General features: G+C 44.2%; 1 long non-coding RNA gene across 2 annotated transcripts in view; it reads left to right on the top strand.

The window, feature by feature from the left end:
- Positions 1–19780, top strand: part of LOC118354160 (uncharacterized) — a 28410-nt gene that overhangs the window by 6689 nt on the left and 1941 nt on the right. Inside the window, exon 4 of one of the 2 annotated variants that reach the window (XR_007401650.1) lies at positions 11430–11531. This is a non-coding gene — a long non-coding RNA (uncharacterized LOC118354160). Of the gene's footprint in view, positions 1–1151; positions 9716–11429; positions 11532–19780 lie in introns of those variants that run through there. The other variant, XR_007401649.1, reaches the window with a different exon arrangement.

Below are 19780 nucleotides of genomic sequence, written 5' to 3'. Positions count from 1 at the left end.
TCACGACTTTATTGGCCATTCAGGTTTTCTCTTTTGTTGTCCCTTTTACTTTCTTTTTTTTTTTAATATTTTATTTATTTATTCATGAGAAACAGAGAGAGAGGCAGAGACAGAGGCAGAGAGAGAAGCAGGCTCCCTGTGGGGAGCCCGATGTGGGACTGGATCCTGGGACTCCAGGATCATGCCCTGGGCCCTGAGCCAAAGGCAGATGCTCAACCGCTGAGCCACCCAGCTGTCCCTGTCATCTCTTTTTCAATTGGATTGTTTGTCTCTTATACTATTATTATTGGTTTGTTGGAGTTTTTAAAAAGGTACGTTTAGGGAGCCTGGGTGGCTCAGTCAGTTAAACATCTGCCTTCAGCTCAGGTCATGATCCCAGGATCCTGGGATCAAGCCCCCCCAGTCAGGCTCCTTGCTCAGCAGGGAGTCTCCTTCTCCCTCTATCTTTCCCCACTGCTCATGCTCTTTCTAAAATAAGTAAAATCTCTTTTTTAAAAAGATAGGTTTTGGGATGCCTGGGTGGCTCAGTGGTTGAGCGTCTGCCTTAGGCCCAGGGCATGATCCTGGAGTCCCAGGATCGAGTCCCACATCGGGCTCCCTGCATGGAGCCTGCTTCTCCCCCTGCCTGTGTCTCTGCCTCTCTCTCTCTGTCTCTCATGAATAAATAAATAAAATTCTTTAAAAATAAAGTAAAATAAAAAGTAGGTTTATTTATTTATTTATTTATTTATTTATTTATTTACTTTTAAAAAGGTAGGTTTAAAGTTAAAGTTATGTTTTGACACTAGTCCTTTGTTATGAGCTGAGATTTTTCCCTTTGTCTTTGAAAGCTAAATAAAAGCAGTAAGTGAATATATGGGGGAAGGATGGAGGAACAATCTGTCCCACAACAATAGACCCCAACCTTAACTAGGAGCTGCTAGGCCATGGCTCCACGGAGCTATTAAATTAAGATAAATGAAAAGGGCACAAACCTAGCTGCTTTCCAAATGGTTCATGGTTTGCTTGCCTGATTTATGAAGGATGATACTCCCCATTAAAACTCTTTTTAGTCGGTTGACTTCATTTTGCTGACTGACCCAACTTAATCATATTATTCTAATAATTGAGTTCCTTCGATTTTATTCTTTTTGCTTCTTCTGCATTCTCAGATGTGATGAAGACTAAAAGGACCACAGAGGTAGCCCTACAATGGAGGTTCTAGAAATGTAACAAAGAAGAAATCATTTATTTTGAATGGATGAAAATAAGGAGATTACAACTTATCAGATTGTACTATAATTATTCTCAGAAATGGTGCTCACTTTTACTAACTGCTGGATTTTCTTCTGCTGCTGTTTCTCCCTAGAGCAGAAGCATCACAAAGACTATTTTCTTCATTTCTGTGTTATTCCCTTGGGCTTCAAATATAACTATAGATCCTGGTATGGCTTCCAGGACAGTGTTTCAGGCACCTTGGGGACAGTAGAAAATACACCGAAGTCCTAGTGGAAGAAGCTGAAGCCACTTTGCCAAGATACTTGATTCTGTAAGAGCTTTCAGTGGTTAGTGTAACTATTGAATGTAGGGATATCTATCATGTTTCTTCCGCAAGATGTATCGTAAATCATGTTATGTATAGATGTTATTTAACCCCCTTGCTTTTGTTTAACAATTAGGATTTTTTTCTCCTGGTGTATTTTTTTTTTAAGATTTATTTATTTGAGAGAGAAAAAGCGAGGGAGAGAAAGAGAGAGAATACATGGGGGAGGGGGCAAGAGAGATGGAGAAGCAGACTTCCTACTGAGCAGGACCCTGATACAGGGCTAGAGCTCAGGACTCTGGGATCATGACCTGAGCCAAAGGCAGAAACTTAACTGACTGAGCTAACAGGTGCCCAATGTTTTTAATTTTTTAAATTTAATATTATTTTTATAGGTTTTATTTATTTGATAGAGCACAAGCAGGAGGAGAAGCAGCCTCCCCGCTGAGCAGCCCCCCTCCAATGCGGGACTCCATCCCAGGGCCCTGGGATCATGACCTGGGCAGAAGGCAGCTGCTTAACCAACTGAGCCACTCAGGCGCCCCTAAACTTATTTTTAAGGAAGCTCTATGCAAGAGATCAAGAGTTGCATGCTCTAACAGAGCCAGCAGGTGCCCCTGAGCTCATAAATTCTTAACTTATCATTAAGACAGATGGGCCAGGCTTAGGTCGTTCACCCACTCGCGTCTGAATGGAGTAGTAAGAGGAATATGTGTGGGATCAGCCTCGTCTGGAACTCTAAGGCTGTTGCTATGAAAAGGATGAAGTATGGGTGCCAGGAAACAAAAACAATTTAGTTCCACTTGAATCATCATTTTTTATCTGATGCTTTTCATATTTTTGCTTTTTTTTTCCCCGGGCCTATCAATTTTGACTTGATAAGAGTTTCCTTAGGGCGAACATCAATTTCTGTTATCCAGCTTATTTTAATTGAAGGAAGAAAATTCTGCTGTAACACAACCCCAAAGCTGAAGCAGTTGGCTACTAAAAGGCCATTACTCCTTTTGGCTAGAAATTGGCTGATGGAGCAAGAATTGATTTCAGAGTTATTGATGATTTGGCTCTCCCCAGTTTCCAAGGGGGATTCTACTGAACCATCAAGTCATCAATTTGCTCATTTCTGCTTCCATCAGTGATTAATGATCCTGAGGTTGGGTAGGGCATCTTTGCAATTGCTAAGTGCTGAGTCATTCATCTCATTAGAAATACATCCCTACTTTTATTTGCTGCTCAAAAAGTAAGCTACATACGCTCCGTGGTTATGGTACAAGTACGAGGTCTTAACTATGAATGTGCATATGTGTGTATGTACGTGTAAGTGTGTGTGTGCCTTTGTTTTTGAGCTATTTCTAAATTCTGTAAGTTGTAGATAACTGATAGTGCGACTAATTTTTTTCTATTATGTGAGTTTTCTGTTTCTGTTCTTAAAAATCACCACAAATCTGGCATATTGGAACCACATAACTTTATTCTCTTCTTACAGTTCTGGAAGCCAGGGGTCCCATACAGGCTTTGCTGGGCTAAGTTCAAGGTTATCTGCAGAGCTCCATTCCTTTCTAGAGGCTACCGGGGAGATTGTATTTCCTTGCCTTTTCTAGCTTTTATTTTTATTTTTTAAAAGATTTTATTTAATTATTTGACAGAGAGAGAAAGAGAGCAAGAGAGCACAAGCAGGGGGAGCTGAAGAGAGAGAGGGAGAAAGCAGGCTCGATCCCAGGACCCTGAGATCATGACCGGAGCTGAAGGCAGATGCTTAACCAACTGAGCCATCCAGGCACCCCACCTCTTCTAGCTTTTAGAGGTTACCTCATTCTGAAGCTCTTGGGCCCTTTTCCTATCTTCAGAATGAGCAATGTCTCATCTTTCTGATCATTCTTCTTCCATAGTTGCTGGTCCCTCTGACTCTCCTGCCTACCCTCATCTACTATTAAAGACCCTTGTGATTGTATTGAGTCCATCTGGATGATCCAAAATAATACCTATAGTGTTACTTGACTACCCATCTTAATTGCATCTGCATCTCCTTAATTCCCCTTCACCATCTAACATATTCCCAGGTTCTGAGGAGTAGGTTGGACTATTTTGGAAGTGGGGGAAGGAGGCATTATTCTCCTTCCACCATCTATAGACATGCAAATAAATCCTGCCAGGTGGAGGTTGACTTCTCTACCACCCACTCCTGTAGCAAAATCCAGTTTTGCTTCCATTTCTTTTATTCCGTATGAAATTGTAGTTCTCTGACTCCTTCTTTGAGCCAATCTTAACAAAATCTCTGGGTCTCTCAGTATTTAATGAGCTCCCTGAAATCTTTGACGTGTGTTTATTTTACACATCATATAAAATAATTTCTTAGCTTATAAATATTACGTATTTATATGTCAGAATTTTACCTTATTTTGAAAATTTATCAGAGGCTTGGATACTAGAGATTGAATATGGTATATGCACTCATATATGCTAGAGATACATCCTAGGGCTTCAGAAAATGAGAGCATCCCCCACTCTCTTCCATCTTATAGATTTAAACATGCGCAGAAGATAAACTTGGCTGGGACTTTAATAGCTACTGATTGAAAGTCAGAGATCAGGTTACTTCCTTCTGACCTTTGAAACTCAAGTTTGAATCCCAGACAATTCAAAGAAATTGTCTAAGATCATCTGTTCATTACCCTACCTGGATCCCAGAGGTTTTACAATCTACTTTTTTTCTTTTTTAAAGATTTTATTTATCATTCCTGAGAGACCCAGAGGGAGAGGCAGAGACACAGGCAGAGGGAGAAGCAGGCTCCCTGTGGGGAGCCCAATGCGGGACTCGATCCTGGGACCCTGGGGTCACGCCTGAGCCGAAGGCAGACCCTCAACCCTGAGCCACCCAGGCGTCCCTACAATCTACTTCTTAAAAAGAAAGCTAACAGTGAACTGCCTGCCTCCAATCATTGACCTGCAAATAGTGTTTTTGCAAGATGAAATGAAAATTTTAAGCATTTCTGCTTAAAAGCTAAAGTATCCAGTTAAACTTCACAAGGAAGTTGGAGTTTTCTGTTCTGATGTCGCAGTCCCTCTAGCTCTGTTTCCTTTCGCTTGAAGCACTCAACTAGCCCTGATGGACTAGCTTCTATAAACCTTGCCCTACCTATTGAATCCAGTAGATCAAAATTTCCAATAGTCTAGAAGAAACAAAGAAATAGAAGACAATGGACTTGAAGCTTCCTTATTCCCAATCCAAATCCTTTTCATTTGCTATTTTATCACAGAGGAGCTGGCCAGTAGCTCTAGAGATCAAGATTGTGCTATTCGGCTATGCTTTAATCATAACAAAATGTCAGTAAAATAAAAACATGAATAATAATAAAATAAATAGCATATAATAGAGATTACATTAAATGTACAGATTGCTTTAAGTAATATAGACATTTTAACAATATTTGTTCTTCCAATTCATGAGCATGGAGTGTGTTTTTTCATTTCTTTGTGTCGTCTTCCATTTCTTTCATCAGTGTTTTATAGTTTTCAGAGTACAGATCTTTTAGCTCCTTGGTTAGGTTTATTCCTCGGTATGTTATGTTTTTTGGTGCAATTGTGAAGGGATCAATTCCTTGATTTCTCTTTCTGCTGCTTCATTTTTGATGTGTGGAAATGCAACAGGTTTCTGTATGTTGATTTTATATCCTGTGATTTCACAGAATTCATGTATCAGTTCTAGCGGTTTCTTCTTGGAGTCTTTTGGGTTTTCTACCTGGAGTATCATGTCATCTGTGAATTGTGAAAGTTTGACTTCTTCCTTGCCAATCTGGATTCTTTTATTTCTCTTTGTTGTCTGGTTGCTGAGGTTAGGGCTCCCAGTACTATGTTAAATAACAATGATGGGAGTGGACATTCCCATTTTGTTCCTGACTATACTCTTAGTTTTTTCCCATTGAGAATGATATTAGCTGTGGGCTTTTTTTAAATATATAATAGGATTTGTAAGCTTGTTGGAAGCCGAAAGAGTCAGTTTTTGTTTTTTTTGTTTTTTGTTTTTTTTTTTTATAATTAATTTTTTTTAAAGATTTTATTTATCATGAGAGACACACACACAGAGAGAGAGAGAGGCAGAGACACAGGCAGAGGGAGAAGCAGGCTCCATGCAGGGAGCCCGACGTGGGACTTGATCCTGGGACTCCAGGATCACGCCCCGGGCTGAAGGCAGGCGCTAAACCGCTCAGCCACCCAGGGATCCCCAAGAGTCAGTTTTGGATGCTGTATTTATCCTTTTTTTTTTTTAATACTTATTTATTTTATTTACTATTTAAGAGAGAGAGAGAGAGCATGTAAGTGAGAGCAGGGGAGAGGGCCTAGGAGAAAGGAAGGGAGAGAGAGAGAGAACAGAGACATAGAGAAAAAGAGAGAGAGAAGCAGACTCCTCCATGACTGCGGAGCCCATTGTGGGGCTCGATCCTACAACCCCAAGATTAGGACCTGAGCCAAAAATCAAGAGTCAGACGCTTAACCCACTGAGTTACCCAGGTGCCCCTGTATATATCCTTTGAATCAAAGTCCAAAAGAATAATTTTATATTTATTTGTCTATAATCTACATATTTTCTTTCCATTAGTAAAGAAAATTATTTGTATTTTATTTTTTAAAGATTTTTTAAAAATTCTTTTTAAAAAATTTCTAGTTAGTTGACATACAGTTCAATATTGGTTTTAGGAGTAGAATTCAGTGGCTCATCGTTTACGTATAACAGCCAGTGCTCATCATATCACAGGCGCCCTCCTTAATACCCATCACCTGCCTATCCCATCCCCCACACACTGCTCTCTGTCAACCCTCAATTTATTCCCCATAGTCAAGAATCTCCCATGATTCATTTCCTTCTCTCTCTCTTTTTACTCCTCTCCCACGTGTTCATCCTTTTTGTTTCCTAAATTCCACATGAGTGAAATCATATGGTATTTGTCTTTCTCTGACTGACTTATTTTATTTAGCATAATACATTCTAGCCCCATCCACATCATTGCAAATGTAAAGATTTTTTTGATATTTTTATCACTACATCCAACATAGGGCTTGGACTCACAACCTTGAGATCAAGAGTCATATGTTCCACAGACTAAGCCAGCCCAGTGCCCCATATTAGTTTGTCTATGATCTACATATTTCCTCTCCATTAGTGAGGAAAATTATTTATATTTTAAACTATAGGTTTCTTATGCTTTAATATTTTTCATTGGGAAAATAATACATGTTTGGGGCGCCTGGGTGGCTCAGTCGGTTAAGTGCCTGCCTTCAGCTCAAGTCGTAACCTCAGGGTCCTGCCGTGGAGCCCCAAGACATCTCCCTTCTCAGCGTGGAATCTGCTTCTCCCTCTGCCCTCCCCCTGCTCAAGCTCTCTCTCAAATAAATAAAATCTTTAAAAACAAAAGAAAATAATATATGTTTATATTAGAAAATTTGGAAAAAGCATTTTAAGAATAAGAGGAAAAGTTATTTATAATACAGCCATCCAGACAACAATTGGCTTTTATTAAAGCCTAAGTATTTAAGGGACTTTTTTCTTACATTGTAATAACCTTTCATATATAAAACTTTTTATATTGTTCTTCTTACTCAGGATAATACACAATTCCTATGTCATTGTCACATAATATTTTACTGGCTACCTAATTTTACACCAGGTAGGTATTTCATAGTTTAAATAATATTTGCATATTTGTTATCTTTATGGCTAAAATAGAGATTTGCCTTTTACTGTACCTTCAAATATATATATATATATATTAAGATTTTTATTTATTTGTGGGAGACACACAGACAGAGGCAGAGACACAGGCAGAGGAGCCCCATGTGGGACTCGATTCCAGGACCCCAGAGTCATGCCCTGGGGTGAAGGTGGCACTAAACCGCTGAGCCCCCCTGGGCTGCCCCTTTCAAAGATATCTATTCAATTTTTCATTACTGCTCCTGGTCAAACAATTTATATATATTTATGAAGAACAAAATTCAGTGGTTATATTAACAATTTCAAAATATAAAATTCAGATTTTTTAAAAAAGATTTTATGTATTGGGAATCCCTGGGTGGCTTAGAGGTTGAGCGCCTCCCTTCAGCCCAGGGTGTGATCCTGGAGACCCGGGATCGAGTCCCACGTCGGGCTCCCTGCATGGAGCCTGCTTCTCCCTCTGCCTGAGACTCTGCTTCTCTCTCTCTCTCTCTCTCTCTCTCTCTCTCTGTCTTTGTCTCTCAGGAATAAATAAATAAAATCCTAAAAAAAAAAAAAAAAAAAAAGGATTTTATTCCTCTGGGATCCTATTGCTAATGTCCAAGAATCAGAACCTGCGCTGAATTACTCAGAAGGCACTGCCTCTCCCTTGGTACTCACATCTTCAGTGGTGGCCGGTTGGTGTGAACGTGACAACTTCTAGGCTTGTTATAAAATGTTTGTGGTCGCTCAGGAAAAGGAAGGCCTGTGGAGAGGGCGGCCTTCACAGCAGCTTGCTCTGGGAGGCAGCCATTGGGCAGCAACCCGGTAAGGAGGAAGCCTGGGAGAAGAGGAAGGAAGGGAGGGAGAAGGGAAGGAGGGAAGGGGAAGAAAGAAGAAAAGGAAGAACCAACTCTCATTGCCTACCTACCTCTGATCTTCCCTGGTCTGATCTCCTGGGATCCTCATTGGTCAAATCCAAATTGAAACTAGAGAGCAAGGATATGGATATGGACACAGCCCACAGAGGCCAGGTCCCCAGGGCCAGGAACGGGGCAGACAAAAGTACTGGGTCTGGAGGAACAGAAGACATTCAGCACAAATACTATAAAATGAGTGGTATTGTTGTGCCTGTGTTGCAGATGTGAAAACTGAGGTACAGAGACGTTAATTAATGTGCTCATGGATAATAGGGAAGCAAAATTGACATTTACATCAAGTGTTTATTTTTAGGGACACCTGGGGTTGCTCAAGGGTTGGGCGTCTGCCTTCTGGTCAGATTGTGATCCTGGGTCCTGGGATCGAGTCCCACATCTGGCTCCCTGCAGGGAGCCTGCTTCTCCTCTGCCTGTCTCTCTGCCTTTCTCTCTTATGAATAAGTAAATAAATAATTTTTTAAAAACTGTTTATGTTTAATTACTATCCATCTTCCCATTTTTTCCCCCATGATGTCTCCCAAATAGTGCCCTACACAGTAAGGGTCCTCAGTAAATATATTTGAAAGGAAGGAAAAGGGAAAAATGAAGAGACAACTATTTAGGAAGAATTTAAGTGAGCCTTCTAGAGGGATATCTTGGGTTAGCAAAGCCAACTGATGCCTTCTGGCAAGTTTTCATGAACCTGATAAATCCTTGTTTTTAGGAATGCTCAAATGTACTCGGCCTGAGATGGTGACTAGACTTATCATTTCATTATGTAACAAAAAATAGCAAATCACTATGATGTACACCCCTGAAACTAATAGACTATTGAATGTTAATTAGATTTCAATTAAAAAATGGAAAGTACTCTGCCTAAAGTGAGAGGTATGAATCAGAGAGGCTAAATCCAAGGTCTTATGTCTCCACCATTCTAATTCTGTCAAAAAAAGTTTTTTTTTTTAAGTCGGCTCCATGCCCACTATGAGGCTCAATCCTAGCCCTGAGGTCATGACCTGATCCAAAGGTAGATGCTTAACCGACTTAGTGACCCAGACACTATGAATATTAATCTCTTAATAGATGTATGATCTACAAATACTTTCCCTATTGTATGGCTCATCTTTTCACTCTGCTGATAGCGTCCTTTGATGCACAGAAGTTTTTAATTTTTCAATAAGGCCCACCGTATCTATTTTGTTGTATATGCTTTTTGGGGGGGATGTGTGGTGAGAGAACATTCCAGGCTGAGGGCATTCTGTGGGCAGGCACAGAAACTAGTGGCAATTCCTTGGCAAAGGGTTTGGGTACGTGGGAAGGAAGAATGAGAGTAAGAGACAAAAAGACAGTCTTGATGCTTGCACAAGAGAGGTAACAAACCAGGTATTCCTAACTCCAAGACCTTGAGGTCCCTAGAACAAGGGTTCCAAGTTACCTTTCTGGAGTGTTAACATTTCTATTAACAGCCAGAAACCTGAGAAATTCATCCTTCTGGAAAGCCTGGACACTCATAAGAACATCGCCTCCTGCAAAATGGAATTTTATTAAAGGAAAAGTAAACCTACAATCATTAGACATCACATCATGGATCAATTCCTGGGGTCCATAGTCTCACCCTGTCCGCAATGGGCTCGGGAAAGGTCACTCCCCCGGGCATCCCCTGGCCCCACGCTGCTTTAGTAACATGTCTCGAGTCTGACGCCTCTGCGTTGGGGCCGAGCTGCCCCAGGACACGGGAACTGGACAGTAGTGCTTTAATAAGGCCTGCTGGGTCCTCATAGCAAGCGAGGCACAGGTCTTAGGACCTTTCCACCCACTGTAGTAAGGGTCAGTCCTGCTTTCTCTGGGCACACCTCCCGGTTCAGCTTTCCACAGGGCTCCACAGCCTTTTTTGGTCTTTCCTTTTGGCATAATTGATCGAAAAGAAAATATTACCAGTAACTTAGAAAATTTCCTTTCAGCTTCACATAACATTATATGCCATTGAATTTTTAGAAATCCTGTGAAATCTGAGAACAACTTAATCGTGCTTCACTCATGCACGAACTATAAGAATATATTAGGGTTCATCAAACGTTCTTACGGGGTGAATACATAACCCTGCGCTGACGGGACTCAGGGCGGATACTGTGGATTTTACGTTATCTTTGTTAACGGCAACATCGCGTGTCCAAGAAACAGGAAATAGGAATTGAAATGTTTCTTCAAAGCATTCCTCTGCTTTACTCCTCTTCGTTAGGTAGTTTATGAAGCAACCCGTGGCGGCACATTTCTACTTGCAGACACTGCATCATTGCGTGCGCTGCTGACAGAAGAGAAATTTCCATTTTGACGAGTCTTAATGAAAACCCAATCTCTCACTAATAGTTTCACATGTCAGATGATTGGGAGATTTTCCGCAGAGCAGCTTCCGGGGCAGAGCCTCTCCTGAAGAGTTGCATCAGCTTCAGGCCTTCACCTGCCAAGTTGGAGGAGCTTCACCCTTGGTTCTGGGGAAGGTGGGAAAACAGAGGCCATACTCCTCACTTTTTTGGCTACTCCTGAGGGGAGATTGCCTTCCCACTCAGGTTGCATATTCCTCAGGGGTCAGCTGTGGCTCTGCTGTGTGTCGTTTAGATTCCCGTAGCCAGGGTGGAGGAGCTGTCCCCGCGTGGAGCATGTGGTCTCGTGTCACAGTGCAAAAAGGATTGGCGGATCATGGGAATTCCTTGAAAGCATCTGCTTGGATTGGAATATGTCATTGCCACTCACATTTCATTGGCCAGGGTGTTGCATAGACCAAGCCTAAAGCCAACGGGGGACGGGGATGTGCTGTTCTCCAATAGGGAGGGACTCCAAATATGGCTGTATGTATTTGGGACAACATACGGTCTATCTCATTAGCCCTTTGGGATTGATTAGAGGCAAAGACATTTGGAATATTTGCAGAATGTTGGCTTTCAAATACCTATTTGTAGGGTGAAATTAAATCAAACATGCCTGGCTGGCTCAGTAGGTAGAGAATGTGACTCTTGATCTTGGGATTGTAAATTCCAGTTTCACCTTGGGTGTAGAGATTGCTGGAAAATAAAATATTTAAAAACCAAGCTAACACCCGATGTAATCATATTGTCTCTAGTGAAGTGCTTTAAAGTAGGTGATAGATCAGAGCTGTCTAATAGAAATGTAAGTTTGTAAAACGTAGTGATGGCAGCCCTACAAAATGAATACAATTGTCCCTCTTCTGAAATTGGGTTGTAGCAGGTTAATTAGAGGCACTTTATATTCCTATTTTAAGTTTCTATTTATCCTTTTATTTCTTTTTGAGATATGATGAAAAAACCAGAGGTGATCAGAATTTACTCTTCATTTTTAAAATTCAGAGCTGGCAAAGTGCATCAGAGCAAGCAAAAACCAAGCAGAAATGAAGGTAAATATGTTGTTTTATTTACTCCAAGAAAACAGACTACTCCCTGCATTGTGTGGCTTACTGTCAGAGCAGTTGTTGGGAAAACAGTTATATGTACATTAAAAATGACATCTACAGAATCAACTATCAAATTATTTGCAGAAAACATTTAAAATGAAATTTTCATTCCCAACTCCAATATCAAAGAATGTTATTAACATTGCTTACAATATTAATTATGCAAAGTAGGTGGAGGATAGCAGACTCCCAAATAAATTGCCAATTTACATGGAAACTACTCACTCTGAAAAGTCTAAGAGGTATCTTTGAAGTACTGCTTGCTTCAAACACAGGGAGAATATTGGAGATTCATAGGGTTTCGAAAACCTTCTACTTTACCAGAATAATATTTGAAGTTAGAACATTTCTTTATATCCTCTCACATCATAAAATAGAACATACTGATATTTATGGAAAAATCCAAGAATGTCCAAGTCAATTTTTATTGTGTATATATAACCTCTGTGTTCAATACTGAAAATGGTAACATAGTATTAGAAGGCTTAGTTAGCCTCAGCAATCAGACAACAAAAAGAAATAAAAGCCATCCACATTGGCAAGAAAGAAGTCAAACTTTCACTTTTTGCAGAAGACATGATAGTCTATGTAGAAACCTGAAAGATTCAACCAAAAAATTGCTAGCACTAATACATGAATTCTGTAAAGTCGTGAAATACAAAATCAACGTACAGAAATCTGTTGCATTCCTCCTATACATGGAAAATGAAGCAGCTGAAAGAGAAATCAGGGAATTGATTCCATTTACAGTTGCACCAAATGAGGTACTAGGAATAAACCTAACCAAGGAGATAAAAGATCTGTACTCTGAAAACTATGGAATACGTATGAAAGAAATTGAGAAAGACACAAAGGAAGAGAAAAACATTTAATGCTCATGGATTGGAAGAACAAACATTGTTAAAATGTCTATGCTACCCAAAGGAATCTACAGATTGAATGCAATCCCTACCAAAATACCACCGGCATTTTTCACAGAACTAGAACAAACTATCCTAAAATTTGTATGGACCCACAAAAGACTCAGAATAGCCAAAGCAATCTTGAAAATGAAAAGCAAAGCTGGAGGCATCATGATTCCAGACTTCAAGCTGTATTACAAAGCTGTGAACATCAAGAGCGTGTGGTACAAAAATAGACCCCTAGGTCAATGAAACAGAATAGAAAAATCCAAAAATGGGCCCACAATGAAATGGTCAACTAATCTTCAACAAAGCAGGAAAGAACATTCAATGGGAAAGAGTTTTTTTTTTTAAACAAATGATGTTGGGAAGACTGGAGAGTCCTATAAAGAAGAATGAAACTGGAGCACTTTCTTACATCATACACACAAAAAAATTCAAAATGTATGAAAGACCTACATGTGAGACAGGAAACCATCAAAATCCTAGAGGAGAACACAGGCAGCAGTTTGACCTCAGCCACAGCAACTTCTTACTAGACACATCTCCGGAGGCAAGGGAAACGAAAGCAAAAATGAACTATTGGGTCTTCATCAACAAAACTAAGAGTCAGCCTACGGAATGGGAGGAGATATTTGCAAATGACATACCTAGTAAAGGGTTAGTACCCCAGATCGATAAGGAACTTATCAAACTCAACACCCAAAAAAACAAAAAATCCAGCTAAGAAATGGGCAGAAGACACGAATTAAACATTTTTTCCAGAGAAGACATCCAGATGGCCAACAGACGCTTGAAAAAATGCTCAGCATCACTCATCGCCAGGGGAATACAAATCAAAACCACCGTGAGGTACGGCCTCACACTGTCAGAGCGGCTAAAATGAACAACTCAGGAAACAACAGGTGTCGGTGAGGACACAGAGAAAGGGAAGCCGTCGTGTACTGCAGGTGGGAATGCAGGCTGGGGCAGCCACTGTGGAACACAGTGTGGAGGTTCCTCAGGAAGTCACCGATAGAGCTGCCCTATGCCTCAGCAAGTGCACTACTAGGTATTTATCCACTGGATATAAAAATACTGATTTGAAGGGGTACACGCACCCCGATGTTTGCAGCAGCAGCATCAACAATAGCCGAACGATGGACAGCGTCCCAAATGCCCATTGACTAATGAATGGATAGAGAAGACGTGGTCCGTGTATATACAATGGAATGTCACTGAGCCACCGAAGAGAATGAAATCTTGCATTTATGGGGCCGTGGGTAGAACTAGAATTAGAGGGTATTACGCTAAGCGAAATAAGCCAGTCACAGGAAAACAAATACCATGCGCCTTCATTTATATGTGGAATTTAGGAAACAAAACAGATGAACGTATGGGAAGGACAAAGAGCCTACTTTCAGGGTGCCTGGCTGGTGCAGTCGGTGAGGCGTCTGCCTTTGGCTCAACTCATGATCCCGGGGTCCCAGGATCGAGCCTTGTATCAGGTTCGTGGCTCAGCAGGGACCCTGCTGCTGCCTCTCCCTTTGCCTGCAGCCCTGCTCGTGTCTCTCTGTCAAATAAGTGCAACTTTTTAAAAAAGAAAAAAAAAAAAAACGAAACGAAACAAAGACCCTACTTGAATGGAGCTGGCATTAGAGTCAAGGGGATAAAAATACACATTTCTCTAAGATCTGTCCAATCAGTGTGCCCGAAGACTTCACCTTTGCAACTGAAATTATGGGTCGCATCACACGGGAAGCGGCTTTGATGGTTTCATCCAATTTGCGAGGGTCCAGCCGTAGTTGCAGCTGCAGCGGGCCTCTCCTGGAAGCAGGAGTGCAGGGGCAGAGCGGCGCTTCAGGCCAGGGCAGTTCAGTTGGCAGCTGAACTTCAGAGCTATGGGTATTCTTGAGGATTCTCTTCTGCCGCTCTTCCCTCCTATAGCAAACGTAAACACCTGCTTTTTGTTTTGGGGCCTCTCTTGTTCACATGACTCCAAACCCTTGTGCTGATGCGAGTATGGGAACTGTGGAGTCTGGGGGCACCTGGGTGGCTCAGTTGGGTAAGCCCCTGGCTCTTGATTTCAGCTCAAGTCATGGTCTGGGGGCTCCCGGGATGGAGCCCCGGGTTGGGCTCAGCAGGGCGTCTGTTTGAGAGTCTCTCTGCCTCTCCCCGGCTCTCTCTTCCTCTCCTAAGAAAAAGAAAAGAAAGAAATTTCAGAGTCGAAAAAAGTACTTAACGCGTGTATTTAACCCAGGCGGGATCATTTGGTCTTCATGCAGAGGGAGGGACTCAAATTCGGAGATTTTTTTTTTTTGGAAAATTTATTTATTTTTTCTCAGTAATCTCTACCGTCAGCATGGGGCGCGGACTCAGGATTCTGGGACCTCGAGGCAGGCTCCTCCGACCCAGGCCGCGGGCACCTGGCCCGTCTGAAACCCCTGAGGCTTGGCCTAGGTCGTCGGACCCGGACGGTGCCGGATTCTTCGTCGCAGGAAGAGACATCAAGCGTGGCTCTATGGGCTAGAGCGCTCGATTGGAGGAGGCTGAGGGCTCCCTGCACAACCAGGCGCACGGCCTGCACAGCTGGAGCAGTGGCCCGGCTCCTGTTCCGCAGTCGGCCCCCGAAGCCACCACTGCTGCCACAGCGGCCCATGCCGCAACCTGGGGCCACCTCCGTCCCATACACAGACGCGGGACGTTCGTGCTCCAAGCACAGACGTGGGCGGCCCCGTCCCCTGCGGCCCATCCCTTGTGCCCTGCGCCATGTGGCCCATCCCCTGCAGCCCATCCCCTGCAGCCTGTCCCTTGTGCCCTGTGCCCTGCGGCCTGTGCCCTGTGGCCTGTCCCTTGTGCCCTGTGCCCTGCGGCCCATCTCCTGAAGCCCATCCCCTGTGCCCTGTGGCCATCCCCTGTGCTCTGCAGGGTGGGCGGGAGGCCGAGTCAGTGTCCTTCACCCCCAGGGGTGGGTGGGGGGGGGCTGGGTACATGTGCTTCACCCGCAGGGGTGGAAGCAGGGCTGGGCAGGGGGCTGGTCCTTCACCCGCATGGGTGAGGCAGGGCTAGGTGGTCCTCACCCCTGTGTGTCCCGCCCCTGCCCCACGGCCCCCCTGCCTGGGCACCTGCGGCAAGCACTCCTGCAGCCCCCTGGGCAGGGTTAGGGGGGCAGCCCTCCACGCGTCTCTCCCTCTGCTGAAAGAACCGAAGACTATTGGTGTGGACCTTCAAATCCCTAACAGGAGGAGGGCAGGCCCTTCAGCAAGGTGGCACAGTCCACAGGTTCACACTAGGGGAATATGGGCACACAGCCATGGGCCACCCTTGCTCCGGGCTGCACCCCAGATGTTGGGGCTCCCTACCTTTGCAGGCCTGAGCCTCTGCAGCTGCTCCAGGCGACTGCGAGTCACGTGAAAGTGCAGGAGCACAGTGTGGAGCCCTTGGGGTCACTGCTAAGACAGGCCCTTGGTGATCCCGGGACAGACCGAACTGAGAACGGCCTGAGCGCCGGCAGCTCCAGGCCCCTCTTGCCCCGAGGTTGTCTGTGATGCTGACTTTGGTCCTCACCGAGGTCTGGAAGGGATCAACCCCGGGGGTTCTGGAGATGTCATGAGATCCCACCACAACCTGGTCCTGTTCCAAGTGGTTTCTGTGAACACCCGGTGTCCATCCTTCCATCCTTCCATCCACCTTCCATGACAGCAAATACCGAGTCAACCAGGCAAAGTGCGTTTACCCTGAAATCTATAGCGATGTCCTTGAACTATTTCCTGCCCCACATGCAAGGAGAACTGAGAGCATCTATCTAACAGGGGAGGGAAAATAAATTCACGATGTCGCTGGGATGAATAATACCATTCTTGACTGAGCCACTGTCGAGGAGGGACAATGGCCGTTTGGGGGTCTTTTTCAGGCTGAATGAGGTTGTGATCTCTGCAGCACCCGTGCTACTGAGCTACGATTCTATGTACAATTGTGTGGCATCTTAAAAGCATCTTCTGTGTCGTCTTTATCAGAGAACAGCAGAAGCTTACCAGAACCAAAAATACTTTTATTCACATTGTTAAGAGGACTTTCATGCTTTTCATCCATTCTTTAGAAAATGAAAAGCTAATGCCATGTAATCACAATTTCCTGGGATTCTGAAAAACCATTAAAGAGGCACATTGATCCCCTCTGAATGGAAACACTGTAGCACGTTTTGGATTGGCTCTGTGGTGGGGTTCTTGACACTCATATGCCCAAATCAGAGTTTTCAAAGGTTTCTTTTGTGTCCAAAACACCCAGACGGTCTGATTTCAACCATTAGTGTGCTTCTGGGTGAATGCAGATGGTAAGTTTTGTTTTTTTTTTTTTTTTTGAGAAGAAAAAAGGACACTTAATTAAAGCCTATATTAATGATATCAGTACTTCAGACTTGACAGTTACTAGAATTTAATTTTTGCGTGTGTGTGAAATGTAAGGTTTTCAAGTTGAATTGCCTACTGGACTGTTTTCTCTTAAGACGTACTAAACACCAATGAAATGCCATTCGAAAGGAGCTTTATTAGGAACAGGAGGGATAAAGCAGGAAGAGTTCTGGCTCCGTTAATGCTTAGTTTAAGCACAAAGCAAGATGCTGGTGCTGGCGGTCGGAGGAGACACGTTACTCTTCTTAGGCCCCGAGGTGGCTCCTCCCGTCCCTTCTTCAAAAATACCTCTGAAGCTCCTGCTCGTGATAGAGTCCCGAAGCGGTTGTCGAGAGCCTCGTTGATTCACAGGCAGGTGGTTGGACAGAAGTGAGATCGGTTGGCGAGCACCCGGAGCTGGCAGCCCGAGCACCCAGAGCACCCGGAGCACCCGGAGCAGCAGGGCCCGCGGCAGCCCGAGCGCTTACTGCAGGGCGTGCTGTGTGGGGCCTCAACCGGGGCCTCGACCAGGGCCTCAGGGCGAGCGTCGGGAGGCCCAGAACCCGCCTCTGTGCTGGCGGCAGATGGCTCTGGGCCTCTGAGGACGAAGTGGCCCTTGCTGCCAAAGGGAGACCAGACCCCCAGAAGATGCAGGTCACTGAGCGGTGGATGGGGGACTGCAGCCCCAGTACCGTGACGTACGCGGGTGAGCAAGTCTGTAGGAGCCTGAAACCAGAAGCAACACTGCGACCAGAATAACGTGGCCCCCCCGCCGTGGACGCTTCAGGGCCATACCTGTTCCACGGCCCCCCAGGGAGGGTGGCCCACAGGGCGCTGGAGTCTGTCCTACAGACCTTGTCCTGGAATTCAGCAATTTCCAATAGGCCCTTTTGTGACCCTCACAAAGTCCGGTGTCCAAGATCGTCCCGAAAGTGCCACACATAGAAATGCAGACCCGGTCCATCTGACTTGAACTAGAGAGGCCACCTGGAGAGGAGGACACCTTCCTCGCTAAACTGGGCCTGGTCGCTGGGGGCCTGGATGTGCTCCGTGCCACTCCGGTAAGAGCCAAGAGTCAATGGGTTGTCTCCAAGGGTCAAAGGAGACCAGATCTTATTTATGGAGGATCCACCATGATCGTGTAAAAAAAAAAAAAAAAAAAAAAAAAAAGAATGAGATATACACTAAGAGCTGAGATTTTTGAAAGAACACTGTGAATAATCTAAGTCCACTGATAAGAGATATTTACTGCGCTCCCTAACGGGTCGGGTGCTTTGGGAGGGGTCACAGCGGTGACGGCAGGAAGGGAAGAGGCGGTGGGACTGCCACAGGTTAATTTTAATCTCTTCCCACATCTGCATCGACAGCACAACATGACGGGCGACAGTGCTCAGGAGAGAGGCCCTGCGGCATCTTGCAGCGTGCTGCAACTCGTAAGCGAGGCTGTTTATTTATTTATTTATTTATTTATTTATTTATTTATTTATTTATTTATTAAGATTTTATTAATTTATCCATGAGAGATCCAGAGAGAGAGAGAGAGGCAGAGACACAGGCAGAGGGAGAAGCAAGCTCCCTGCGGGGAGCCCGATGTGGGACTCGATCCCGGGACCCCGGGGGGCCCCTAAGCAAGGCCACCTAGCGTAGGGTGGAAGCCTTGCTCTCTGGAGCCCGATTCCCAGGGCTTCGATCCCAGCCATTCCCTCCCACCCCCCCCCCCGGAGCTACACGGCGGGTGTTTCTTCGCTCGCACAAGGAACAGCAGCCAGACCTGCCTCCCAGAAAGGAGCTTCCTAAAGGCCTTGGCACAGGCGGTCTAAGATCAGCGCACACAGCACTACTGCAGTGGTGCCCTAGCTGCCCACGAGTCCACTACACGCTGCGCGCCACAGTTTTGCAAATGACTGATCTATGAACACGACCCTCAAGGACAGTGCGAGAACCCACCGATTAGACTCCACAACTCCCCGGCGACTCCAGGGAAATGAAAACTCACCAGACAGAGATTACGATCCTGCCCTTGCCCTCGTACTTGAGGACGGGATCTTAGTCCCACTGCATGACTACGGAGGAGGATCTTAGAGTTCTGTATTTTACTGAATCTGACATATTATGGATTCAATTCTTACTGTTTATGTGGCTATAATTCACATAAACTGAAGGAGAATAATTCAGATTTACCCCAAGTAGCAAAAGCACTTGTTTTCAAGTGAGCTGACCGTTCTCGTCCACCAGGGGGCAGTCCGTTCATTAAAACCGAGAACAGAAATCACAAGAATAAATAAAAATGCATAATTTTTTTTAAAAAATCACATTTTAAATTAATTTTGGTTTCAATAAACCTTTTACGAGGGCTGCAGCCAAATATCAGAACTGGTCCTTGCTCCTACCCTCTGGTAGATGGACGATCAAGCGACAGGAGAAAGCAAGAGGAAGTAGTAATCCATAATTCGATCTCAAAACCAGGCAAATCCATGAGGGGCCGAGGTACCCTAGCCAGTGAAAAGGGTGAGTTCACTGTACAGAACGGGATTTCAATCCAAGAGAACTAGTGATAATTAGCGGGAGAGTTAAGGCTTTAACCATACAGCGCATACGTATCCCCCAAAACGTGTTTTGTGGGTCCTGCCTCCTCTAAAATGCGGTAAGAGAAATAACAGCCGTAAAAGGAGAACAACCGTGAGCTTCTCAGTCAAGAAGTCCATCCCTAAATTCAGGATTATGGCTACACATTTTGGCGAAGGGCTTCGCATTCACATAAATGCTCCTGTTCATACGCCCAGAAGGGACCTTGAGGCCTAGAATGGACACGTACCTACCACCACCGGAGTGTGGAGACCGTATTTCAAGACAGAATGAAAGTAAACATTATAAACACAGAAATTTATCTGGATTTTGACGAAGCTGGGGCCGGCGAAGCTGG

This window comes from Canis lupus, chromosome 13 (assembly GCF_003254725.2).
Source record: "Canis lupus dingo isolate Sandy chromosome 13, ASM325472v2, whole genome shotgun sequence".
Lineage (NCBI taxonomy): Eukaryota > Metazoa > Chordata > Mammalia > Carnivora > Canidae > Canis > Canis lupus.
Note: the sequence above shows the minus strand (reverse complement) of the source record. Positions and strands in the feature narration are given on the sequence as shown.